At 48.8% G+C, this 27,366-nt stretch overlaps 1 protein-coding gene across 4 annotated transcripts in view; it reads left to right on the top strand.

The window, feature by feature from the left end:
- The window catches only part of ATP8A1 (ATPase phospholipid transporting 8A1), a 1,730,029-nt gene that overhangs the window by 233,270 nt on the left and 1,469,393 nt on the right, over positions 1 to 27,366 (top strand). The gene's annotated exons all lie outside the window — the stretch shown is intronic.

Consider the following 27,366-nt stretch of genomic DNA (forward strand, 5'->3'; position numbering starts at 1 on the left):
TTGCTAGCCGCGGTGTCTCTAGCCGCAGGAGTTTTGTGGCCGTTGATATATACTTGTTCTAAGAACAATTGAGTATTGTTGGCAATTGGGACCTCTACTAGTGATCTGGTACCATTCCCGCTCAGTGTAACCGGTCCACATTCAGCTACTGCTTGGCCTAGCGGGAAGTCTTCCTTTAGGAGGCCCACACTAATGATGGCCTCCTCCATGAGTCCAACATTCACTATGGCTTGCTTGTGTAAGCCATTGCAAGTAGGATCCCCTTTCCTATGGCCCAGCTCCTTACACACGAAACAACCTTTGGGTTGTGAGAATGCTGGTGTCCCAGAGTTAGGGGTGTCAGCGCTCTTCTTTTCTGGGTGCACGGCTGAACTAGAGTTGTGGGGTTTCCCTTGCTTTTTGGGACTTGACTTACAAGATGAGTGGGTAGGACCTTTGTCCTTCCCATCCTTGTTAACCTGCTTGTCTGTGGATTTCTCTTCTGGTTTGGGGGCGCTCACCTGAGCCTTTTTCTGAAGACGAGCACTGACAAACCTGTTGGCAGCTTTTGCAAGCTTCCTAGGGTCTGTAATAGTGTTGTCCACAAGATGCTTGTGTATGTCGACCTCATAATTCTTCAAGATCTGCTCACACGAATAAAAGTGTACATCCCTTTAAATGTGTTAACTTTGTTACCAGACACCCACCCACTCAGATATTTCAACGACAAGTGTGTGAATGTTTCAAACGTCTGCCCGCTTTTCTTTCTGAGCTCTGTTAAGCACTTAAGATACTGTTCTGGGGTTTTACAGAACTTCCTGCGAAGAGATGCCTTTATGCGCTTATAAATGGGCCTTTCTTCAACAGTTAACTGAAGAATTGCATCAGTCCCCTGTGTCGGTAATCGATTCATTAGATCTCCACCCGATAGTACCTCCTCCAACTCCTGTAGCTGAAAAGCAAGCTTGCGTGTTTCAAACTAATCAGAAATGTCCTTCCCCACTTCATAAGCCTGTACTAAATCTTTGGGGATGTGGTGCCTGGGCTTGTTCTGGGCACCTTAGTTTGAACCGCTACTACTGCCCTTGCTAGAAGTGTATCTGTTGGCCTCCTTCTCTTCGAGTGCCAGCTTGCGCAGCTCTATGGAGACCTTGGGCCTCATTACGAGTTGGGAGGTAAGGGTTTACGGGCACCAGTAAGGATGCCGGTGCTGGTAAACCCTAACTGCCCTATTCTGAGGTCCCTTAGCGGATCCCAGCAGGAACGGCTGGTCTGACCAGCCGTTCTTTGCGGGACCCGTTAAGGGATCTTGGAGCTAATAACGGGCCCGCAATTTGCGGGCCCGTTATTAGCGCCTTGCCCATTCCCATTGAGCCCTATGGGGTCTCAAATGTGAATGGGGAATGGTTTACTGAATGGGGATTTACCGGATCCGCACAGGTAGGAATGTCCCGGTAAGTCCCCATTCACTGAGACCGGACCCGGGTTTGGAGGCAGCCATGGCACTAATGGCGCCATGGCTACCTCCAAACTCGTAATGACCCCCCCTTGTCCCGCTCTACAGTGACCTTGTCCAGCTGTTTTTGTTCCTCCAGCACTAGTCTCCTCTCCTCCAACAGGAGCTTTCTAGCTGCTACATCATTTACAGCCAGAACAATTACTGGGCCACTTGGAGGCTCTGCCCAGGCATAGGACCTGCACGATGCCGCATTAGTCCCTGACCTGGCTGTCACTCAGTTTGTTGAGAAACCAAACGTGCCTTCCTGAGGGTAGTTGGTGAGAAACACTACTCGGCTTGTCTTCCTCGCCATCTTGCATCCCACGCCCCCTTTGTGGCAGGTCTTCTCCATTCGACACAGGGCCTAGCCCATCCCCTGGGGTCCCTTCCCCAGCCGCCCTAGCTTCTACCCAAACTTGGAGGCTGATCAGCAGCTCCGGTTTATTAATTCTGCTGCTGTCAGGAAGTCTCCTCTCTTGACATAGGATGCGCAGGATATCCTTGCTCATGACTTTTACCGTCTTTCAAGATCCATGATTATTAAAACATACCTGGCAGTGTTCTAAACATTGACTGCAGCAGTACTTTTATCGTTGGGTGACTAAGCTTTGCGCAAGGCTCCACTAGATCCGACTGTCTGCCACCAATGTAACTGGCTGCCAGTGGTCATGGGGTGAATAACGGTTTTTAAACCACCAGTCAGCCCCAACAGGAGAAAACGCACCTAAGTTTGAGAGCCTTTTCCCCATGTTTCAGGACTCTCAAACTTAGGTGTGTTTTCTCCTGTTCTTAAAATTATATTGTGAAAGTAGTGCCGATCTATGGCTTTGCCTCCTAGAAAAGCACTCATCTAGCAAACCTTTCTACCACTATCCAAGCGCCTTTCGTCTTGTCCAATTGTCAACTTGTCTTGTCTGATTACACCCTGCCTTGTGTCCTTCCCAAGTGTTCTCCCACTCCCCTCCTCCTCTCTCCTCTCCCTACCTTCTCTATGGTGCTCTCTGTTTCTCCTATCTTTTCTAGCTGCTTCTCTATCGACAATCCTCCTCCTCACTAAATCTGGTAGGAAGTAGTTTAAAAAGGACATCCTGGTCTCCAACCCAGGCCTACCTATCGCTAACAACTATACCAGTGCCTCCTCCAGGCAAACCCTCACTGACATCCTCTTTGTCGTTCCCTCTCCAGACCTATGGACTCCACATATGGTCTCTGTGCTCTCTCCTTTCTCTTCCTCTGCCATTAATGGTGGCACCCGGTGGGAGGCCCACCTGGCCTCCTACTCCTCTAAGGTAATCATTAATGTTTACTTGAATGGTACTGTCTTGGTCCAAGGCTGCCAAGCCAACTTACTCCTCTTTGATAGAGCCTTCCCGCGCCTCATCAATTTCCTTTCCTCTCCTGCTGTCCCCTCTCTCCCCTCCATGGCTTCCTCGCCTCCCCCTACTGTCTCCTCCTTGGCTACCTTGCCCTCTCCTCCTTACTCTTCTGCCCCACCCCCCCTTGGGCAACTCCGCAGGGTGTACCTCTGACTTGTACCCCTCCCCGGAAGTCTTTCAAGGATGGCACCCTTCTCCATATTGCCACTCTTAACTCTTGCTCAGCTGTCAAAGACTCCTCTGACATCTGACGCCTCCTGGAGGAACTTGACCTCGATGTCCTCGGTCTCACCGAGACATGGTTCACGGCCAGCTCTGTCACAAGCTTTGACACTCTCCTCCCTGATGGTTACAAGATCCTCTCTGCGCCCAGATCCAACCGATGGAGGGGGTGTAACCCTGATCTTCCCTGAGTGGATTCCTGCCTCTGTCATTCCTACGCAGGCCTACTCCTCTTTTGAATGCTCCATTTGCAGGCACTCTCTCCTGGCCATTCTTTTACTGTGGCTACCATCTATCGGCCACCTGGTCAAAGCTCCTCTTTCCTCTTTCCTCTGAGTGGGCAGACCTCTCCTCTTCCCTCTTGGTCTCAACCACTCAACTCTTCCTTCTTGGTGACTTCAACATCCACCTGGACGCTTCCTGTCCTTACAGTGGACTCTTTCGTGACCTCTGCGACTCTCTCTTACTCTCTATTCTCCCCTCGGGCCCGACTCACTCTGCAGGGCACACTCTGGATGTTCTGATCTCTTCAGACCTTCCCCTTTCGATCCCTCTCACCACTCCTCTCTCCTGGAGCGATCACTTTCTCCTTTCCTCCCATCTCACCCTCTCTACCCCTCGGGTCAAGCCAATTCCAGCACTGTCACCTACCTTCTCGGTTATCCGACCCATGAAGCGTTTGTCAGTTATGATATGATATGATATTTTATTTATATAGCGCCCATACACGGGTGTTTCAGAGTGCGACCAGGCAAAGGGAGGGGGGGGCAGGGGAGAAAACAAAAACAAACGATCCTACTAGGCCCAGTGACATTGAGAATGTGCAAGTGCATGGGAAAGTGCAATAGAAAAAGGGAGGGGGGGCAAAGAAGTGCAGGCATAGGATAAATAATAAGTTAGTGGATACATAAGTAAATAAATAAGGTGATAAGAGCAATGATTTGTGCAGCCAGTGGAGTGTGCAGTGCAGGGCAAGTCAGATAGGGTAACATCTGATAAAAGGAGAGGAGTGGGGGGACATGTGAGGGTACAGATAACAGGCCCCGGTGCAGGGGTGGCCGGGAGGCAGTGCCGGAGGAAGTCCAGGAGGGCAGGTAACTGAGCCAAGGGGGCCCCATTGGCAGGTGAGGCAGTGCTGCAAAAAGAAGGCAGATCAACAGGGAAGGAGAGTGGCAAATGCAGATGCAACGAGGAAGGTCTTAAGGAGCTTACGGAATTGTAGATGGTTTTCCTCCAGTTGAGGCTTTCGACGCCACTTTCTCCCCCCCCGCCCCACTTTGGCTGACTCACACCCTGACACAGCCTTTTCCATGCACTACACTGCTATATCTGATACTCTTGATGTTCCTGCCCCCGTCATGAGGATCCGCTTGAAGCCCAAAGCCAAGTGTAACTCTTGGTACATTTTGGACCTCTACACACTTAAACGCAAGTGCAGGGTGGCTGAGAGGAAATGGCATACTTCCGGTACATCCTGTGACAAACTGGCCTGCCACCGGCTCCAAAGGCAATACTGGCTCTCTGTCCGCACCAAGATGAGAGCCCACTTCCAAGCCCGCTTCTCTGCAGCATCTAACCAATCTACTGAATTCTTTAACCCTGCTGCAGTCTCTACCTCTCCTGTCCCCTCCCAGGCCCTCTGCACAGCCCTGGCTTCTCATTTCATCTCTAAAACTCAGGACATCCTGTCCTCTCTCTCTTCTTCTTACTCTCCCCCTCCTCCCTCTACTCCCTGCTCTTCCTCTGGCCCTTCCTCAGCCACTTCCCCCTCCCCCCTTCTCTGCCTTTCCCCTGTTCTCCTCAGATGAGGTTTCTAGACAAGTCTGTTCTATGAAAGTCTCGTCAAACAGGTTCACCCCTGTTCCTCCAAAATCATCAAGGACCACATTGACACCCCCTGGTTCCTGCTCTGGCTGATTTCTGCAACCGCTCCTTCGCCACAGGAGTCTTCCCCTACCCCATGAAGCACTACGTTGTGCACCCTCTTCTTAAGAAAACCCTCTGACGACCCTGCCTGCCCGGCTAACTATCGTCCAATCTCCATCGCTCCTTTCCTGGGCAAACTCCAGGACAAGCTTACCATCTCCCAGCTTAATCTTCACTCTGAATCTGTTGGTTGTCTCCATGACCACCAATCTGGCTTCAGAGCTGCCAGAAGCATGGAAATTGCTCTCCTGATCATCTGTGAAGTCCTGCTCTCCAACCTTGATTCCAACACCCCCTGTGTCCTCACCTTACTTGATCTCTCTTCTGCCTTTGACACGGTCAACCATGCCATCCTGCTCAATCGTCTCTGTGATAACCTGGGTATCAGTGATCAGGACCTGGCTTGGCTGACCTCCTTCCTCTCCGATTGACTTTCCCAGGTCCAACCTGGGTCCTTCCTCTCCTCTATCTCTATTTCTACCTGTGGTGTTCCCCAGGGGTCTAACCTCTCTCCTTGGCTGTTAAACCAATACCTGGCACTTCATGCCCACCGCATTGTTGCACTCTTCCCCAAATTTCAGTGCTATACGGATGAAACTCAGCTCAATTTCAAGCTCCCTTCAGCCACCTCTTGTTCTCATCTCTGACTGCCTGTCCGCCATCAAGGAGTGGTGTGCCGCCAATGATCTCTGCCTTAATGCCAGTATGACTGGGATTCTCCTCATCGGATCACCTGCTCCCTCCTTTCCTGTCACTCTCTGGTCGGCCTCTCTTGCCCTCTCCCTACTCCCACCTATGAAGCCGAAAACCCTGGGGTCATCTTCGACTCCACACTTTCCTTCTCTCCTCACATCTCTGACGTCGCTAAGAAGTCGCACTTCCAGCTGTACCTCCTCAGAGGTATTCTTCCTTTCCTCAGCTTCCCCCAGAAGCTCACTGTCTCCAGAGCTCTGGTTCTCTCTAGGCTGGACTACTGCAACAGCCGCTTTCTAAATCTGCCTTCCTCTAATATCCGCCCTGTGCAACTCATCCAAAACAGGACTGTAAGACTTGTCTTTGGCCTCAAGCCCAGGGATCGTATCACTCCAGGACTAAAATCTCTGCACTGGCTCCCAGTGGCGGTGAGGATTAAGTTCAAAACCCTGTGCATTGTCCACAAGGCCTTCTGGGGCCTGGGTCCTCAATACCTTCAACTCTCTCTTCCTAAATATCTTCCTTCTCGAGCTCTTCGCTCATCCACTTCTAACTCCCTGAGGGTCAGTAACTTCTCCAAGCAGCGAGTTGGTGGTAGATCTTTCTTCTGCTGGGGCCTCCCTCTGGAACAGCCACCCTGCCTCTCTGAAACTTGAGGAGAACCATCTCCGGTTCTGGAAGCACCTCAAGACCTTCCTCTTTACTTCTGCTTTCTCTCCTCTACTCTGCTGACCTCCTGGCTGAATCTGAACCTACACTGGTTACCTGGCTACCCTCTGATCTCGGGCCAATGTCCCCTCCCTGCCAGTTGCACACCTGCACTGCCCCCCTGGCAAGCCTTGCACTCGGCGACTGTTTCTGTATCCCTAAAGCCCCCAATAGCACTTGATACCCGATGTCTGCACTTACCCTTGCACTTGCCACCAGCTGGCCGCACTTTTATTCATTGTCTTTATTTCTTCTACTGTTATCCTGTGTGCTACACTGCCCCTTCCCCTTTCCCCTTGCACTTTTCCTCTTCCCCTCTCCCCTGCACGATCTCAATGACACCTGGCCTAGTAGGAACGTTGTCCCTCTCTTCCCTCTGTTTCCCCTCCCTTGCCTCGTTGCGCCTCGAAACACTTGTGTATAGGCACGTTATAAATGCCATATTCTATCATATATCATGACTAATACATAAGAATCAATCCAAACAGATTGATTTAACCAGCATACAATGAAAATGATAAACCTCCCTGTCCAATTTTGGTAACGTTGACGGAACGGAAGGCTTATCTTGTTTAAAGGTTGTGGATCATTGGTTATTTGCAGTGCAGCGAAATACAATTACCCAATGATAAGAGGAGTGTCCAGTCAAGGTTGTATAAAAATATATACTTTACTATCACTACTAAATACAACCCACCCTGTATAGGAATGCAGAGTACAGACCATTTAAAAGAAGGAAAAGGGATGCAGTCTGGATACTGACAGGAGGGTATTTGGTATAGTTGATAACCATAATCGTTTTTAAAGGCTTTTTGGCTTCAGCAAAAAGGGAGCATGGGTCTTTAAATGTCTCTAGGGGCCTTCTGGGAAGGATCAGGGTTTCAGAATCTACCTTTCGACGGGATTGGGTCCTCCGACGTATTCGATATCTATGACAGTAATCACCACAGATGTGGTGCTTCGGAAAATCTTTCGGCATCTGCGTCCTGCGTCGATACGCCGCCCTCGAGGACCTCCTCCGACGGCCCACGTCACTGGATGTTATAAGTAGGACGCACGAAGCCCGTAGCCTCAGTTCCGTTTTTTCCGCGAACATTTTCGTTTTGGAGATCTCGGCGCGCCTCGACTCTTTGGAGTTTCTGTTTATCGGTTCTTTGAACCTGTTCGTTGTGAAGTTATCCTTTGTGATGTCTACCTCGTCTTCCAACCCGCGCCCGGGCTTTAAGAAGTGCGGGGACTGTTGGTCCAAGATGTCGGTGACGGACTCACACGACGCCTGCCTCTGGTGCCTCGGGGAGGCCCATGACACGGATGATTGTGTCGACTGCCAGTCGCTTGCGGGAGCGCAAGAAGAAACTGTTGGTAGGTAAGGTGTCCAAGCCACGGAAGTCGAGGTCTGCAGGGCTTTCGACGGATAATTCGAGGGGCGACTCTCTGCATCGTCGTCGGAAGTCCAGTGGGTCTCGGTCCCGGAGTAGGTCCCACCACTCCTGCCTCTTCCAGGCACTCCCGTAAGCGCCGTCATCGGTCGCCTTCCCCGTCCTCATCTGAGGACTCCGCCCGTCGGCGGGTCGCTTATCCCACCAAGCATGCGACGCCAGAGGAATGGGCTTCCTTCGGTGAGAAAATGCTAGCGATTCTTGAATTGCAGGGCACTGGTCCGTCGAGAGACACCGCTCGTACGCCTTCGGACTCGGGTGGTCGGCACGATTTGTGGGAAAGGTCCCGCTCGGACAACGGGAATCGTTCTCGTCATGCCCTTTTCAGGTCCCGGTCCTTGACGCGCTCGAGACAGTGTGCACCTGTGGTGTCTTTGAGGAAGACGTCGACGCCTGTGGCGCCGAGGTCGTCGACGGTCTCTTTCGAGGCTCCACCTCCGAAGAAGTCGTCGATGCCATCGGCGCCCAGGCTGTCGAGGGACATGCTCGGGGCTCCGCCCTCGAGGCCTGTGTCGACGCCGTTGATGCTGTTGGCACCGCGTTCGGCATCTACGCCGATTCACTCGACGCCTTTCGAGGTTGTTTCGATGGGGGTACACCGGGACACGGTGGAACCCCCTAGAAAGGCTCTACCCAAGGTCAAGCATGGCTTTGTTCCCCATTCTGTGTACTCTTACCGCCATCTTGAGTAAATTTCAGAGGTGGATGAGGGCTCTGATGGCATGGTTCCTGATACGGTGCCAGATGAGATTCTCTCGGGCCATAGCCAAATTGAGGACCTTCGTCAGTCCCTGCACGACGCCAGTGGTCTGGACACCTCTCCGGAGGTGGAGTTTTGTAGGCCTGAGCCTGGCACTCATGCCGACTCCTCGTACTGGCGCCTTATGTCAAGGGTCACCGAGTACTTGGGGTGGTCTGCTCCCCCAGGGGATTTTCTTCAGGATGACCTTACGGATATCCTCAACCAAGGTCCACCAACTGACCCGGTACTGCCGTTCCATATGGCTCTACAGAGGAGGGTGGTGGCGGCTTGGACTGCTCCGGAGAGTCTCCCGGCAGTGGGCAAGTCTTTGCCGCGAAAATACCGCCCAGCCAGTAGCGACCCCTGCTACTTGACCAAGCACCCCACTCTGGAGAGTTTGGTGGTGCAGATGGCTACGGCCCCAGCAAAGCAGTCGTCGTATCCTACCATCCCTCCTGATGGGGACGACAAGTGTTTTGATGGTTGGGCGAAGAAAGTGTTTTCTTCAGGGGGTATGGCGCTTCAGGCGGCCAACTCCGTATGTGCCTTGTCACGTTTCACACACACTCTGTGGAACTGTGTTTCCTTAGCGGCTGAACATATTCCCGAAGGGGACGAACGGGATGGTTTCCTTGCCATGGTTCAGGATGGCAAGGATGCCATGTGTGAGGCCGTTCAGTCGGGTTTGGACATGGCAGATTGCGTCAGCCGGTCCATGGCGGCGAGCACCGTAATACGCAGGTTTGCGTGGTTGCGGAAGGCGGAGTTTGCTCCTGATGTGCAGGCCCGGCTCCTCAACCTGCCCTTTGACAGTGAACATCTTTTTGGCAGCAAGGCTGACTAGAGCCTTGAGAGGTTGCAGACCTCCAAAGCTGCAGCGAAGTCGTTGGGCGCTGCAGTTCAACAACCTCTGCCTTTTCGTCCTAGGGGACAGCAATGGAGGGGAGGTTCCTTTCATTATTACTCATCCTTTGGTAAAGCGAGAGGAGCTGCCAGTCAAAGGGGCCACCGTAGGAGTGCCAGAGGTGGAAAACAAGGTACTCGAGGTGCCAAGGCTGTTCGGGCGGTTGCCTCTTTGCCCTCAGGCAACGCCGCAGCTGCTTCAGCTCAGTCATGAGGCCATGTCCCATGGTTCGCCAGTTGGGGGAATACTGGCGCAGCATCTTGTAGAGTGGTGTGCCATTACTTCAGATGTGTGGGTTCTGGAGATCATAGCCCACGGCTACTGTCTTCCTTTCCGACAGAGGCCTCACAACAATCCACCGGGGAATCTCTCTTTGAAGAGTCCGGATCCACTCCTTGCGCAGGAAATTCAATTCCTGCTGGAGAAAGGCGCCATAGAACTGGTGCCTGTAGCAGAGAGGAACAAAGGATGGTATTCCCCTTATTTTTTGATTTCCAAGAAAGACGGGGGATTGAGACCCATCATGGACTTGGGCGGTTTGAACAAACTCCTCAGGAAGGACAAGTTCAAGATGGTTACTCTCTCTCAAGTCCTCCAGGCCCTTCAACTTCAGGACTGGTTGGTGTCTCTCGACATCAAGGACGCTTATTTTCATGTGCCGATCCATCCAAAGCACAAGGAGTACCTGAGGTTCGCGGTTGGCAACTCGCACTTTCAGTTTCGGGTCCTGCTGTTCGGATTCACCTCCGCCCGAGGGTCTTCACCAAGCTCATGGTAGTGGTGGCAGCGCATCTCAGGAAAGGGGGGATTCACGTCTACCCCTACCTGGACGATTGGTTGATCAGGGCGCGCTCTCCTGAGCAAGTCCTGGATCATCTGTCGGTCACCTGCCACTCCCTCCAAGCTGGGCTTCTCCCTCAACTTAAAGAAGTCCCATTTGACACCAACTCAGAGGCTCCAGTACATCAGAGCAGTGCTCGACGCGTCCCCGGGGAAGCGTTTTCCTCCCCAGGTGAGGGCTCATCACATTCAGCAGATGGTGCACAAGTTTCAGCTTGCCCAGAGTCTCCCAGCGTTCGAGTTCTTGAGATTGCTCAGCCTCATGGCATCCTGCATTCTTCTGGTGCCAGAGGCCAGGTTGTGGATGAGATCTTTGCAATGGGCACTCAAGCTCCAGTGCTCTCAGTCCTCCGGCAGGATGTAGGACCCTGTTCAGGTGCCGTCCTCGGTCGCCCAGGACCTTCTGTGGTGGGCCATCGAAGGCAATCTGATGAAGGGGGCTCCTTTTTGGCTACCATGGCTGGAGGTGACGATCGTGACGGACGCATCCCTCACGGGATGGGGAGCTCATGCCAACAAGTTGACTGTCAGCGGTCGTTGGTCTCTGTCGGAGTCCAGGTTCCATATCAATCTGTTGGAGCTGAGGGCTGTCAGGCTTGCCCTGAAGGCTTTTCTGCCGGCTGTGCGAGGAAAGAATGTCCTGATCCTGACGGACAACACAGTGGCCATGCACTACCTCAACAAAAAGTGGGGGGCAGGGTCCCTTCCTCTGTGCAGGGAGACGATGCAGCTCTGGTTCTGGTCAATCCAGCAGGAAGTTTCGATCTCGGCTGTTCTTCTGGCCGGAAACGAAAACGAGACGGCGGACACTCTGAGCAGGCAGAGCGTGATCTCTCACGAGTGGGAGTTGGCTCAGGAGATTCTCCTGGAGATCTTCGCCCTTTGGGGGACCCCTCAGGTGGATCTCTTTGCCTCCAGTGTCAACCGGAAGTGCGAAAGGTTCTGCTCGTGGGAATTTCCTCAAAAGGAGCCTTAGGAGACGCGTTCGTGGTGGAGTGGTCTTTCCCACTGCTGTACGCGTTTCCTCCAGTCCCTGTCATCCCGCAAGTGCTGCGGAGGTTACGAATGTTCGGTTCCTGGATGATCCTCATTGCTCCGGCGTGGGCCCGGAGGACGTGGTACCGGACCTTCTCGACTTGTCCATCTGCCCTCCACGTCGTCTTCCCTACCCAGACGATCTGCTCTCACAGCAGGGGAGTCATGTTCTCCATCCAGAGGTCAGATCCCTCATCCTTCACGCTTGGTTTCTGAAAGGTTGAGGTATAAGGTTTGGGACCTCCCTGAAGACGTGATGGAGGTGTTGCTTTCGGCCAGAAGGCCCACAACTAAGTCCCTTGTACCCTTGCCGTTGGCGAAAGTTCTGCGACTGGTGCAGGGTTAAGAATGTGGATCCTTTTGCATGTGACATTCCTGGGGTTCTGTCTTTTTTGCTTTCTTTAGCCCACAGGGGCTTGCAAGTGGGTACGGTTAAAGGTTACCTGGCGGCGCTGTCCATATTTAGGCGCTCGTCTGAAGAGTGTTCTTATTTTAAAATTCCTTTAATTTCTCAGTTTCTAAAAGGGCTCACTAATGTGTTCCCTCCGTCACCTTGCCAGGTGCTCGGCTGGGATTTGAACCTTGTCCTCAAGTTTCTGATGAGTGCTCCGTTTGAGCCTTTGCATTCTTGCCCTTTGAGACTGTTCACTCTTAAAACTGTATTTTTGGTTGCGGTCACTTCCACTCGCAGAGTGAGTGAGTTACAGGCACTTTCAGTTAAGCCACCCTTCACTGTATTTCATAAGGACAGGGTTGTCCTTAGAGTTCGTCCTTCTTTTGTTCCGAAGGTGGTGTCGGAATTCCATTCAGTCCAGAAGGTTGTTCTTCCGGCATTTCATCCTCCTCCACATCCTGGTAAGGAAGAGGAGAGGCTCCATAGGCTCGATCCTAGGAGAGCTTTAAACTTTTATATTTCACGCATGTCCCAGGTCAGAGTGGACGATCAACTCTTCATTGGTTACGCTGGAAAGCGTTTGGGACAAGCTGTGACTAAGCAGACTTTGTCTCGCTGGATTATTCTGGCTATTTATGAGTGTTACCGCTTGGCGGGTAAGGACCCACCGGTCGGCTTGCGGGCCGATTCTACCAGGGGTATGGCTGCCTCTACTGCCCTACAGAGGGGTGTTCCTATTCGTAACATCTGTGACGCAGCCACCTGGGCTTCGGTCTATACTTTTGTACGTCACTACTCCCTCGATTCCATCCGTGGGCAGGATCTGGCCTTTGGCAAGGCGGTCCTTTGCTCTGCAAATTGATTGGGCATTCTAAATTTCTTTTGCTAAATTCTTTTCCCACCTCCTTGCATTGGTACTGCTTTGGGAGTCTGTCATAGATATGGAATACGTCGGAGCGCCCAATCCCCTCGAAGAACAAGTTACTCTCTTACCTGGTAACGTTCTTTCGATGGGATGGTCCGACGACGTATTCCATATCGCTCCCTCCCTGCCTTCCCCGCTACAGAATTTCTTATGCGATTGCAGCTTAAGTTTCTGCAAGGCTTTGTGTGGTCAGACTGGCAGAAGACTGGTGCCACACGTTCTGGGGGGAAAAAACTACAACTGAGGCTATGGGCGTCGTGCGTCCTACTTATAACATCCAGTGATGTCGGCCGTTGGAGGAGGTTCTCGAGGGCGGCGTATCGACGTCCTCGACGCAGAAAGATTTTCCGAAGCAGCACAGCTGTGGTGATTACTGTCATAGATATGGAATACGTCGTCGGACCATCCCATCAACAGAACGTTGCCAGGTAAGAGAGTAACTTGTTCTTTTCTGTAGTTCTTGTTGCTTGACAGGGTCAAGTTGGCTTCAGGGTGCTTTGCAGGCCTCTATGATAATTTGAGATGGGAGTTGGAGGCGGGTATCGGGCAGCAAGATGGTTCATCAAGCAAAGCTTGACTAAATGATGCAGGCTGGCCTTAATAGCAACGCTGGGTCCAGAATCGCTAGTCTGTCTGCTGATTGGTGGGCCTTAAGCACTGGTTGAGACTGGCTCCAGCCCTCTTTTAAAGCCAAGTGGGCCACAATGATTGGTGTAGGCTAAGCCTACTTTAGTGAACCAGTCCTGGGGTCCCTACCAACAATTTTCAGTATGCGTGAGGTCATGACCAGAGTGCTCTGCAACAGGAAAAGGTAAAGGGGTGAAAGAGGAACAAGGGTTGGCCCAGAACCAAAATGGCAGAAACCTTAACAGAAAGATCTCTGGGCTCACTCCCTTGTGAGTCTAGGTCCCACCTATCTTCCTGTTTCTTTTGATCAAAGAGTCTCTCTGTTTAATGGAGATCCCTGTGTGGTTCTGATTAAAGTGTTTGGTCTCCCCTGGAGATGCTGAGAGGCCAGACTTTCTGGCTTCCGCAAACCACATTCTGGTATCTTTTGAATGATGGCAAGAGCAAAAGATTAGGTAGAATACCCAATCATACAACTGCTCTCTGGAATCCCAAACCGGTTTTTGTGTTATTTGCAATTTACTGTGTACAATTCCTGTGAACCAATCTTGAAAAAATTCAAAATTCAAAGTTGTAATGGTTTTTCAATGTTGATTTTATCCATCAAACGAAAGTTATTTTATGAAAAAAGTGACAAGTTATCACTAATAGTGTTCTTAGTGAGGAAGAGCTTGCCACAAGTCACTATATCCGTAGACTTATATTGTGCCACTGCATTTCGGAATACAACAATTCCTTCATCAGGGCAAGTCTGATCTATTTAAACATAACATGTAATTGTGCCAGTCATACCATGGTTAATATCCATATATAATAAATCCCATATTCAAAAAGACATAAGTATGTAAACCTAAACATTCTGGAGTGGCTGGCTTTCTTGTTCAGGCCCCTTAAAAAAAATATATATATATTTATTTTATTTATTTATTTATTCAGATTTATTTAAAGCGCACATCAGCCCGGGGGCATCGTGGCGCTGTTACATGAATACATACATAGTCTGGTTACAATGGAAGGAAGATGGTTACAAAGCAATTTACATTACAGGAAGCATTTCGTATCGAACACTTTTAGTATCAGATGTGTGCGAGCTGAGGTGGGTGAAGGGAAGGTGGAGTTAGTTGAATAGCGTGGTTTTGAGGGATTTGCGAAAGAGATACAGAGATGGTTCTGCTCTAAGCGCGTTGGGGAGGGCATTCCATAGCTTAGGTGCTATGTGAGGGAAGCCAATGCCGCCGGCTTTGGCTCTTTTTACAGTGGGTACTTGGAGTTGGTTGGCGTGGTGACTTCTTCTGGGGCGGATGGAGGAGTTCTTGGTTATAGTCTCAGATAGGTAGGGGGGTGCTGTGTGGTTAATGCATTTGTGTGTGAGGGTGAGGATTTTAAAGTTGATCCTTTCCTTGACTGGGAGCCAATGGACGCGTCTTCTGGCCTGTGAGATATGGTCAGTTTTGGGCATGTGTAGTGCAGCACGGAGGGCATTGTTTTGCACTATTTGGAGCTTGTTTAGGTTTTTTGATGAGGTGCCTGCCAGGAGGGCGTTACAGTAGTCCAGTCTGGCTCCTATAGTAGCTCTGGCTATGGAGAGGCAGTTGGGCGTGGTGAGGTAGGGTTTTATGGCGTAGATGAGTTTGGTAGTCAGAGCAGAAGCTGAGGCAATGGCGCTGGTTTGTCTTGTCATTGAGAGTGTCGCGTCAATGTAGACTCCTAAGGTCTTGACGGCAGAGGAGACAGGTATGCTAATACTGTCGATGATCAAGTGCGAGTAATTGGGGCTGAGTTTGGTTAGAGTTTCGTTAGGGGCTAGGATGATGATTTCGGTTTTGTCTCCGTTTAGGCAGAGGCCATTGATAGCCATCCAAGTTTGGATAGTTGAGTAGATTTTGAGGAGGGCTTCTGAGTCAAGGTCGTAGTCTCCAGAGAGGGGGAGGAGGACCTGCGTGTCATCAGCGTAGTTGGTGTACGCTATGTTGAGGGAGTCCAGTAGGTCAAAGAGGGGTTTGGTGAATAGGTTGTAGAGGGTCGGTGCGGTGCAGGACCCTTGTGGGACTCCACAATTGATAGTGGTGGGGGGGGCGCTATCCTGGTCAGAGTACACTTTCATGGCCCTGCCTTCAAGGAAGGATGTGATCCATGTGGTAGCCTTGTGAGAGAAGTGTGCAGCATTGGAGAGGTGCGTTGTGAGAATGCTGTGGTCGACCAAATCGAATGCTGCAGAAAGGTCGAGGAGGAGGAGGAGGGCAGGTTTGCCTGTGTCCATTATTTTAGTAATCTGATTTTTTAAATCTAGAAGAGCAGTTTCAGTCCCATGGCCTTTGCGGAAACCTGACTGTCTTTTGCCTAGGATGGTGTTTGTTTCCAGGTAGTGTTGGATTTGATTGTGTGCAGCTTTGTCCAAGATTTTAAGGAGAAAGGGGACGGTGGTGATGGGGCGGTAGTTGTTAGGGGAGGAAGGATCAAGGGAAGGTTTTTTTAGGAGCGGGCGGACCCAGGCTTCTTTTAGGCATTGTGGTACACTTCCAGATGTGAAAGAGGCATTCATAAAAGCCGTGATGATGGGGGTGAGGTATTCTGCGCTCTCTTTGATTACGGAGGGTGGGCAGATATCCCCTTTGCAAGTGGAGGGTTTGATTTTTTTAAGGAGGTCATTGACTTCCGTCTCCGAGACTTCTCTGAAGGCAAAAAGGGGTGTTTGTGATGGGGAGTTGTTGGTGTGAGGTATAGGCGGGCAGGTGGGGGTGTTGAGAGCTTTGCGTTGGGAGGCTATTTTGTCTTGGAGTGATTTAACTTTGTTGAGGAGAGCAGCCTGGATGCCTGTACACCATGCTTCATCCTTGATGATTTTGTCTGGGCTAGAGGCTGGTGTGGTGAGTTCTTTGAATATGGAGAAAATTTCTCTTGATTTGGAACTGGTATTAGTGATTCTCTGGTTGTAGGATTCGGATTTAGCAAGGAATATGGCTTTTTTGTAGGTCAGAGAGATCTCTTTAAAGTCTTTAAGCGAGGATTGATTAGGCGCTGCTTGCCACCTGGTTAGGGCTTTGCGTTTCTTGGTGCGTAGGACGGATAGTTCTTCAGTGAACCAGGAGTTGCAGTGCATAGATTTTTTCCCTTTTTTTTCTTCTAGCGGGGCAATGAGATCGATGGCTTGAGTGAGTGTGCTGGAATAGATGTTGGCTAGAGATGTAGGGTCAGTGGGGAATGGGTGCTTGAGTTGTGAGGTATCAAGGAGAGGGGCGAGGTTGGCAGCAGTGAGTTTTTTGGAGCTTCTTACTTTAGCGGGTGGGGCATGGGTTAAGGTTTTATGAGTAGGCGTGGTAGGAATGGTAAATTGGATGAGGTGATGGTCCGTCCATGGAAGGGCTGAGATGGAGGTAATTGTCGATGAGCAGTTGTGATCAGCTAGCCAGTCAATGGATCTGCCTTTGCTGTGAGTGGGTGCAGTAACTTTGTGTTCGAATCCCATGTTAGATAATTCTTTGGCTAAATTTGCGGCTGCTTTGTCCTTTGGGTCAGCTAAGCCAAGATTAATGTCCCCTAGTAGGATGCTTTTGGTGGTGCTTTTGAGGTTGTTGCCTATGTTTTGGAGGAGTTGCTTTTGGTAGTCAAGAGGAGATCCTGGTGGTCTGTAGGTGATAAAGAAGTTTATGGTGCAATTAGGTGAAAGGGCTAGTTTGGCAGTGAGGAGATCGGCGTTATTGTCCCATTGTTGATTACACATTCTTATGGAGAGGGTGTCCTTGAAGATGAGGGCTACGCCGCCACCACTTTTTAAGTTTTTACGGTCCTGTCTAAGGATGGTATAGTTTTCAGGGAGAGCGAGGTGAATGGAAGGACTGGAGGCTTCATGGAGCCAAGTTTCGGAGATGGCAAGTATGTCGAGATCATGGGTAGAGATAAGGTCATTGATTTCAATGGCATGGGCATGGACAGAGCGCGCGTTGATGAGGGCGCATCTTAAGTTTGGATGTAGAGTGTGTGTGTTGGTGGTGCTGGGGGTGGGCGGTGTGAATTTGGGTGTGTGAGGCTTGGTCGTGGCACATGCAGCGTGATGAGAGCTAAGGTAGTGAGCGTGGTCAGGGAAGGAAGTCTGGGCGGCTGATGTATGGGTGCGAGAGCTGAGTCTGTAGTTCCTAAGGAATGTGGAGTGTGGAGTACTGCGGAGAGTAAGGAGGTGTTTAGTGCGAGTTCTCAGTCTGCAGAGCCTGAGGTGGAGTGGGTGGTGTCCGACCGGGTCGGTAAGGGAGTTGAGTGTGGGATGGAGTGCAAATGACGGTGTGTTGTGTATGAGGTCTGCTGGAGGGGTGGGGCGAAGGTGGGCATGTTGGTCTAGGTGCGCATGCAGCATGTTGCAGGTGGCCAGAAAGGAGAGGGATGTGAGAAAGATGGAAAAAGTGGAAGGGAGGTATGTAGGCGCTTTGGGGTGTGGGCTAGGGGGCTGCATTGGTAGACAAGGGATGTACATGTAAGTGTGCAAAAACACAGAAGGTCAGATCACAGAGTAAATCAGGACAGTTTGGGGCAGTCTGTATCACAAAAGAGCATTTTGACCAAGGGGCACAACACAACTGAAATGTGGTCTGTAGGCGACCAAAGGGGCACAGCACAGCTGAAATGTGGTCTGTGGGCGACCAAAGGGCACAACACAGCTGAAATGTGGTCTGTGGGCGACCACAGGGCACAATACAATTCTAGACTGGTCTGTGGCGACAGTGCCACAAGTCTAACTTTCAGCACTGACCATAAATAAGAAAGAATCAGAATAACAAATGTGTCTTTCCGGAATTCTATACAATAATTGCTAGACTCATTAAAGGTTTATTTCGTACACTTTTCAGGGGGTGAGTCACTGATTTAGTCTGGTATTAAACGCCTCAAATCAGCCTTTCATCCTTCTGAGGTCGATAAATGAGTACCAACACAGGTGGGGTGATATTGGGTGTATATTTTTTCTATCTAAAGCCCTTAAGCGTAAGTGCTGTATAATAACACATCATTATCATTTGGTCATGGACATCTGCTTGCATTCACAGTACTTTGGTAATATGGGTCTATACAGAGTGATCTTAAAGATACATATGGCGATCCATTCTTGTATGAAATGTACATCACATTATAGTGATATCGTAACCATATTTTTTCGTAGTGTATAATGCTATGTGATGCCACTTACTGTTTTGTCAGTGGGTGAAAGGTCGTGTTCCATCGCTTCCCGCGATATCACTTCGGGGTGGAGTCAAATGACATCACTTCCTGTGATTTCATCAGGGGTCAAGGGTCGTGTGTGTCACTTCCGCTACCCCTGGCATTTTGGTGAAATGACGTCCCTGCAGCCATTTATTTAAAAAAAATCAAAAAAGCCCAGGCCAGCGCACGCTCACTGTGCAGAGGGTCGAATTCCTCACACCCTGGCTTGACAGAATGAGATTGAGCAGCACGGCATCTCTGTGAATGAACTGCAACAGGAGATCAGCTCAAAAGAAGAACTTGCGCATGGTGGCTCAGCAGGTTGCGTTACTTCTGCTGAGAAGTATGCTTCGAGCTGCTTTGAAGCACGAAGGCAGTATTTTCTATCGTCTGCAATAACATGGTCTCTTTAATGCCGTGTTTTGAAGCTGGAAGGGGTTGACCTGGTACAAGGGTAGGAGTGGGTGAAGTTAGGGGTTCGTCCCCCTCTCCTCTGGAAATGTACAGTAGGCGGCCATTGTTGTCATGTTACGGCACGTTTCTTTCTGTTCTTATTTACTGCTGAGCATATTGTAGCTCAGCTGATCATGCATGTACATGGCTATATATAAAGAATGCAACGATTATGTGGGCAGGGAGCACCGCAGTCACCAGAAATAAGTACAAACGGGGGATTACAGAGAGAGGACAACGAAATACCCCATATAAATTTGATCCCCACTTTGATTTTTTTGTCACAGAGATCAGGAGACGTTCGCGAACGAAAGCGCCGAGACTGCAAATGTTTGACAGTTATGCCACTGTCTATCTCATATATTTCCACATTGCGGATTGCAGCGGTTTAAGGACTCATTAGCTATTGCGTGCAAATGACAGCACCGTCCCAATGTGTCAGACGCCCCCCTTGCTCTCTTGCCAAAGCCTGTATGAGCACCGAAAAGACTATACAGTCTGAAGTCCATTCCACATTACTAACACTGCGAGGCTTGCCTATATTGGGAAACCGCACGCTTTTGATAACAATTAACCCCACAGAAACAATGGTATTCAAAAGCAAAGCCACTGACCTTTGACCCTCCTGACACGAACTGTTATTGCAAAAGGAAAGCCTAGCCCACAAAAAAACCCAATAACTCTGTCCTGAGATATTTGCCAGGTGTCAGCCGGAGTCCTATAATGAATGAAAGGAAAACTAGGTAGCCCAGCACAGTCTACCAAACTGGGCTGCTGCATTGTATGTCGGACTGGTGCGACTGGCGCCACAGCATAACCTCTTGGCAGGGCGGTGGACACGCGCGGACAACGGCAATTTAACAACTTGTTCGGACAAAAAGATAGGTGCACCGAAATCGCGCTTCACACCCGTCGAAGCGCCGCAAACGTAGGTATTAAGAGTCCGAAAAAGTGAGCTGACTGCCAGTGTTAGCGCTGTCAGTATGCGAGGAGAAGTGCCAGCTGGACTGGATGGCCGTTTTGTAAGCGGGTAGTGAGTGGGGCCATTAACTGCCATTAATCGGTCATCTACAGGCTCCTCTGGTTTCAACCTTTCCTCTGAGCCCAGGCGGCTGAGGAACTATTTCGCCTTCCTTTGGCCCATTGGATGCATCTTTGTCCCCAAGTAAGAGGGTATTTAGTTTCACAAATGTGCTTCTCACTGGAGGATGGGGACCTACTAAATGTTGAGCCCAGCTATTAAGCCTTTAACTTCCTCGTGGGCAGTGAGGTTTCCATGGCAAGTTGTTGTCCTTTGCTACTGTACGTTTTCTGCTGCCCTCGAGATTATTCAAATGTCAATAAACCAACCACCCTGCGAGGTGAGAATTTGACAGACTCTTGCTGGTGTCACAGCAGGTGGATGCCTTCTGCCTCAAAGTGGGAGGGTTTAAGCCCTCCCAAGCATGGTGCTGGCGCCGCCCATGAGAAGTGCACGTAAGGTTCATGATCTTCCGTGGGACTGAATTAACAAGCATGTGTCATGTTACCACCAACCCATGCAGGAAGTGGCAGCGGACACTTTCGCAGAATGCACTTGAAAGCATCTAGTTACACGAGTGGAGAGTTGGAAATCATGACCTCATTCAAGGAACAGAGGTTGACAGACCGTATACAGCATTTGTGTTATTTCACCCGGACGAGGGAGGGGATAAACATGCATTGGCCCACATGCGCATTGCTAGACCTTTTCTAAAAATGTGCTCGGCGTTTTACTGTAATTGCCACCCACTCCCTCACACGTCACTGGGAGAGCATTTATTTTAAGGAAACCTGACTTGCTGCAGGGCGCCCCCTGAGCAGAGACGGAATGTAGCAGTTCAACGAGGAAAGTGTAATCGCATGGTGGACCCATTAGTAAACGGCCTACTACATGGGCACTCTCACCCCCTTTGAGCCGAAAAGGGCTCCTGAATACGCGTTACAATTGCATTCTACTCGAAAAATGCATGCAGTGACAACCTCGCACTAAAATTTGATAATTTTAAACGATCACATGGCTTGCGCGCGCATGAAAAAGAACCGCAATTCTTTGATCATCGGGCATTAGTACGGGAACTAGGGAAACGCAGCGGCCGCAGACTGAGTACAAATGATGGTGCTATGTGATCCCCAACACTTGCACCGTTTTATAAATTGCGCAAAAACTACTGCACATACAAATCACCACAACAACAGCTGTTTATAAAGAAAAAGCAGTCTGCCATTTTAAAAATATAAAAACAAGTGGGTGTTAGCAACGTCTTCTTCTGTAGCAAGCATTGGCAAAGGCTACAGCTTGGGCGTTTGTGTAGACCTGTTAAAGGCATTTGCGGGCACTGTTGATGGTTGCAGGGGTAAAATGGTGCGAGAACCCGACCATCTAATAGCAGTGCCTTGTATACGTCCAATACTTACACACAAGCCAAAAGGGATGGCTTTCCAATGTTTGCTTTTAACAAGAGTTCAGTGGAGGACACGCATAGTGCTTATATATAGTGGCTGAAGCTAGATCTGGTTAAGACATTTTTATTACACCAGTAGGGCGTTTACAAACTCTGAATGCTTTGAGAAAACACTGGCAGGCACTTTGATGGCAAAGTTTGGGGTAAGGCTTGATTAAAGCGAGCTGAAAGAGTTCCCCATAGGGGATGTTTTGGGCGGGGAGGGGCATGAACTAGATAGGAACGGCCATAGAGATTACCATGGTGGTGGGCAGTCAATGGGGGGCCAGATAACCAAACAACACTTAGTCTGTGTCCCTTCTCAAGTTCAATTCCTCCCTATCTGTATTCTAATGCAATAACTTGGGCTTATTAGTGGCGCTAATAAGCCAAACTTAAAACCGGTAATATTTTAGTGACATGTAAAGAATTTCTAATTTTGAATTTGATTGAAATTGAAAAAAAACATTCAAAAGATCTCTCAAGTTGGACTGAGGTCCTGGCGCGCATTGGTCTGCCAGTGCTCCATTAAACACGTCTTCTGGGTTCACCTAATTCATGCCCGCCTCGACCAGTGCCTCATTATTATGCATTGTTTGTGCCGCAAAGCATCTGCTGCGCTTTGCTTCTGGTCTTGTCCTTTTAAAAAATGCAGGACATTTCGGGACCTTCTGCTAAGCTCAGCAGAGACTTTAAATGTGCCACGCCTTGCTTTAATACATCTGGCCCCTGAAAGGCACTGCCATTAGTACCAGGTCTATGTATCTCCATAAAACGCGGACTGGTACATACGAAGGGTACACTGAGAAACGGGCACACACCAGGCAAACATTCTGACGTTGCACCAGCCACAAAATGGCATTGCCCAAGGTTCACACAAGTATTTCTTTACAGGAATGAGCGTTGAATGTGGTGAAGTCATACTTTATCAGAACTGCTTGCCATTTCATTACTTCTGCTGGAGAACCGACAGTCTCCAGATTCTGCAGAGTAGTCGATAACTAATTCAAGCTTTGATTTTTCTGAAGGAGTCTTTATTTCTTTAACACAATCTAACATTGACTTTTTTTGAAACCACCTTTCCTGATGTTGCCACTCATCATTGCAACATTCAGCAATACTCGTTCTACTAGATCTGCCTGAGTCGTGCATACACGGGTGCATGCTGGCATCTCTACAGCCACACAGTCCCAGGGTTCCCCATTGTCACCGGTGCCAAAAAGTGTGAAGCTGAATTATCCAAGTCCATCATTCAGCATTGGTTCAGACTCTCAGTTGCACTTTGGTTTTTGTTTGGGCATTTATATAGCGCTATGAACCCTCAGGTATCTGAGCGCTGCTTATTTCCCACAGTGTGTGGTGCTCATTTATCGACCTCGGAAGGATGAAAGGCTGAGTTTGGCCCTGCTGGGGTTCGAACCGCGTCAGCACTAGGCTCTTGCACGATGTCAAAGCGAGCGCTCTACTCGCTGTGCTATCTGACCACTTGCATTCTCCTAGATAGCAACCCATTCTAGAGGTCCAGCTCCTGGTTACATTCTCCTCTTCTATGTGCCCACATATTTAGTGGATCTTATGGAAGATGTGCCTCATCCTGATCGTCTGCCTCTAAACCCCCAGGTTCTTCTGAGCCCTGCGCCTTTCTTTGCCAGAGCCTATAATGAGATACAGTAAAACACTCCACCTTTACCAGTTAATGAATAGCCTCAAGAACCTATTCCTGAGACAAAACGCCACTGGATCAGAATTGGGGCACTGATTCAGAGGAGTAAAAAGAACGATATTCTGCAGTAAACAAATATTCTTTTGTGCCAGGTGTGAAAGAGTGGCTGGGGATAAATAATGCACATGGTTCTTCAGAAGGATCTGTCATTTCCGCTCCTGGTTCCCAAATCTACCCACAGTAAGGCACCACTGTATCTATTCTCCTCTAGCCAACTCTGCAAGCGTTCTCAACTACCCTTGTGACTCCTCACATTTCCTGTGCTTCTCTCACTTCTGCTCCTTCTCTCTACTTACTCCACTTTCATGGAATTCTCTTCCCCCGGACATCCGAGAAACACTGCACATAGATTTTTTCCAAACCAAGTTAAAAGCCTACATCCTCGCCTACAAGTTACCCTCTTAACCTACCTCTCATCTGCCTGCTAGCTAACATTGTTCCCTCGCCTCTAACCTGCCTCTGTCCCTCACTTCCTCTTCCTTCACTCTAGCACTTCACCCATCATGGTCACATCCCAAGTACAGCTGGTGGTACTGCCTACCTGCACTTAAACATGTCTAATGTTCATTGTCTTTAATCTATGTATGTCCACTTACGTATTGGCCCCGGTGACTGTTCTATTTGCTCCCCTCCAGAACCTGGTCCGAAATTCCCTCAAACTCACGCCTTTGTAAGAAGCTTACCGTTTCCCGTCAAATCTAATTTCTTATCTATTGTATGTTCTTTTGTGATCAAAAGAGCAATGTTCCTTCTGTATATAAAGAAATCTTTCTGCACCAATAAAAGTAGGCTGTGGGATATCTGGGATAGATGATCAAAATGAAATGACTAGCAGTGCACAACATATTTGCCAGACACTATATTTTTGTGTTTATACTAAAGTGGGACTGGACTGTAACTACAGAATATCATTTGAACAAAAATCTTTTTTCAACACAATCCACCTGCTTAACCTTTACTATTTTCAGAGGCTGTTAGGAAGTCAAGGATTGTTTCAGCCACTGTTTCTTGTAAAGTCAAAGAGGAGACATTCCTAGTAATATAGGCAGTGATGTTCACCCAGCAACAAGTGGCATGCACATATGGTAATAAATAAGGAGACGGGCTTCATTCCATTTGGTGTGGTAAATAATTTCTTTAGACACAGAGAATTGGTGCATGGCAAAATCTTGTTCTCGAATATTCATGCCATTTCAACAAGGAAATAAGTCATCTGGGCATTTAAATGGTTCATAGACACACGGGGGAAACAGGAGAAGCAATCCTACAATCCTTGAAATAGGAACAAAGATTTATCTGTGGCTCCTACAACCACAGAATCCTAAAGGTCAAACTACTGGCCTATTTGGGGTAATCCGTGCCAGTGGGGTTGAGAGCAGAATATTACAACTTATTTTGACTTGACCTCACTCAGGAATCTTGGACGCTGGCAGTAGTAGAAAGTGATGCATTTGTATCCCCTTCAGCCCTGTTCAACCCTCACTCCTCTTGCCATTGGCCTCCTTTTCCTGATTCAAGATTTGTTTCAAGTGTGACCAGTGCAAGCCATATAACCTGTTCCTCTGGAAGAACTAGGACAGGATTTCTATTCCCCTTTCTTTTGCCCTCATTCAGGGCTTGTGAAAGTTGTAGATCTCCATTTGTTTAATTAGCACATTCCAGATGAGAGTTACATTTATGACAATAGCTATCATTATCTGATCATCAAGGGGACTGCGTGCACTCTATAGACTTTAATGAATCATATTTTAATGTTACAATATTCTATCCCCACAGAAGGGTCGTCGCCTGTATTCCACCATCATGATCAATCTGAGGTTCTTCCCTTGGGCCACAGATCAGATCCCAGAGCTTTATCATAGTGTCGGCTGTATTTCTCATCTGAGGATTCAATACATTTCCATATATCCCTGTGTGGAGGATTGACCATTGGAAGCCATTAATCCTCAAGAGGTCTCAACGTATACTAAAAACTCTACACACTTTCTATTGCGGATTTTTTGAATAAATATCAAGAAAGAAATATTGCATCTTACTGAAGATTTCGCCATCATAGGGAAAATGCTGTATACGGACAAGACAATGCTTGTCCTGCTGAAAAAAAAGAATCTCAAATTCCGGACACAAGGTTTTTTCCTCCCAGTAGCTCAGAAATATGCTTTTACATTTCCAAGAACTCTAGGGCTGATGGTGTCCTGTGCTCAGGTTGTTTCTCACACATGATTGACAAAGACATCTTGGTTCCAGGAAGAAATGAGCCGAGATGAAGACTCTCAACTTCCATTGGTACCGATGATGCGATCTCTGATTCGGTTAAACCGGGCAATCACTGGTGCATTCAGCCAGACATTTTCCTAGAAGGGGGTTCTCTTGTGTCCGCCTTTAGCTATCGATTTGTAGAAGACTGCCTCTTCCCAATAAAGTTGGGTGCAATAAATGGCAAACTAAAAATCCATGAGGCCTGGGCTCAACAAGAGAAACTTCCACACATCAATATTTTAGTTGAAATAGATTTTTCGAGCAATCACATCCTTTCTTCTGCAGGTACAGTATAAGCGTGTGTTGATCTTCACTGACAATAAAACCTCTGCGCTGTTTAACCTCTGCCGACAAGTAAGCACTTACTCTTACCTTTGCCTACTGCAATTATGGGAATGGCTCACAACTTTTTGGGATGATTCCAGTGGAGTCCTCACCAATTCCCTGGTGGTAACCTTCGCCCATGTGGCATGGGGACAGCAACCACTACCTGATCCTGATGCTGGGGGTGGTTATTTGAGGGAGGGTCAGATGGGAGGGGACAGCCACCGGGGGAAAGGATGATTCCATCGGAGGAGATGCAGTATTCCCCCTCTTTATCTGAAGAAACCCCAAGATACCCAAACTGTTAATAGCATACTGTCACTCTAGACAAAGCTACATGTGTACTTAAAACACTCGCAACATACATAAAACATCTTCTTTTTATGACATTTCTTTATGTGAAGTTTTGGAATAACATGTTGGAAAACCCATTTTATCTATGGACTTCAACACCTGTAAAGCCTCAAGTACTGAGACGAAGAAGACGGGAAGAGTTAATGCAAACCAAGCAAAGTCCAAAGACTAACATGCAGACTAGATTAATTCAAAGTAAATTGCCCAGAACATTTAAAAATAGCAACAGCAATATTCAAGGCAGCAGTACGGGCAAGAGCCATGGAACGGAATACTGGCACATTTATGCAGCGGCTCGCGAACTTCGAGTTACAGACCCTGGCGTGCCATGGCATGAAAGAAGGAGAGGCGCAGCAGGCCTATCTGGAGGACCGTAGGAGCACCAGGAGGCCCAGCGGAGCTCCTGGACGTGTGGTCCTGGCAGGAGACTGCGTTGTACGGGCCACCGAGCAAAGCCGTTGCGTAACCGCAGAGCTCCAGGGATCACTGAAAAGACATCTGCATTGTCTGAGAAGTCAATCTAGGGAGTACGCTTCACCATAGAGGCACGCCACAAGTTGGAGATGCCACAAACTGCCAGTGAGTCGGCCCAGAGCCATTGGGGACCCCGGGCATAACACAGAGTCAATCGAGCGACTTAATTGTGCAAGATTGCTATTTTGGGCAGTACTCGAAGGCAACTTTAATGCAGACGCACATTAATGTTAAATCCATGTTTCAAGAGCAGATTTAAATACTGAGAAGGAAAAGTGCAGCAACGAAGCCTGAACAAATATAAATGCATGATATGTCAATGTGGGGGAGAGCTGAAACAAGTGTTACCCTAAGTAAATACGTTGGACACACAAAGTAGATGCTGATGTGATATATTGAGACTAACAATGAAACCAATAGAAGTCGTCCTGGTAAAGAGAAGGCACCAGGAAGCTTATATTTGGGGAAAGATACCTGGCAGGAGAGTACACCAGGGAGTCTGTAATAGCCCAAAGGAACAAGGATTCCTGGAAGGGGAGTACGCCAGGTAATCCATTAAACTGGTGAAAAGACTTTAACCTTGCGGCAAGATACCTGGCAGGGGAGTACACCAGGGATCTGAGGAGTTCCTAAGAGAAGTCCATGAAGGAAGTGCTGGCAGTCAAATATACCAGGCATTTGAGCGTATAAAAGAACTCTGAACATTTTAGGAGGAGTCCTGGTAGAGGAGTACACCAAATAATTCTTCCATATTATCAGAAAAGCTAAAGAAAGACTATTCTTTTTTTCAGTTTCATTTGAATAAGAGTTTTCTGAATCCGG

The sequence above is a fragment of the Ambystoma mexicanum genome, chromosome 6q (genome assembly GCF_040938575.1).
Source record: "Ambystoma mexicanum isolate Mex_15411 chromosome 6q, UKY_AmexF1_1, whole genome shotgun sequence".
In the NCBI taxonomy this organism is placed as follows: domain Eukaryota; kingdom Metazoa; phylum Chordata; class Amphibia; order Caudata; family Ambystomatidae; genus Ambystoma; species Ambystoma mexicanum.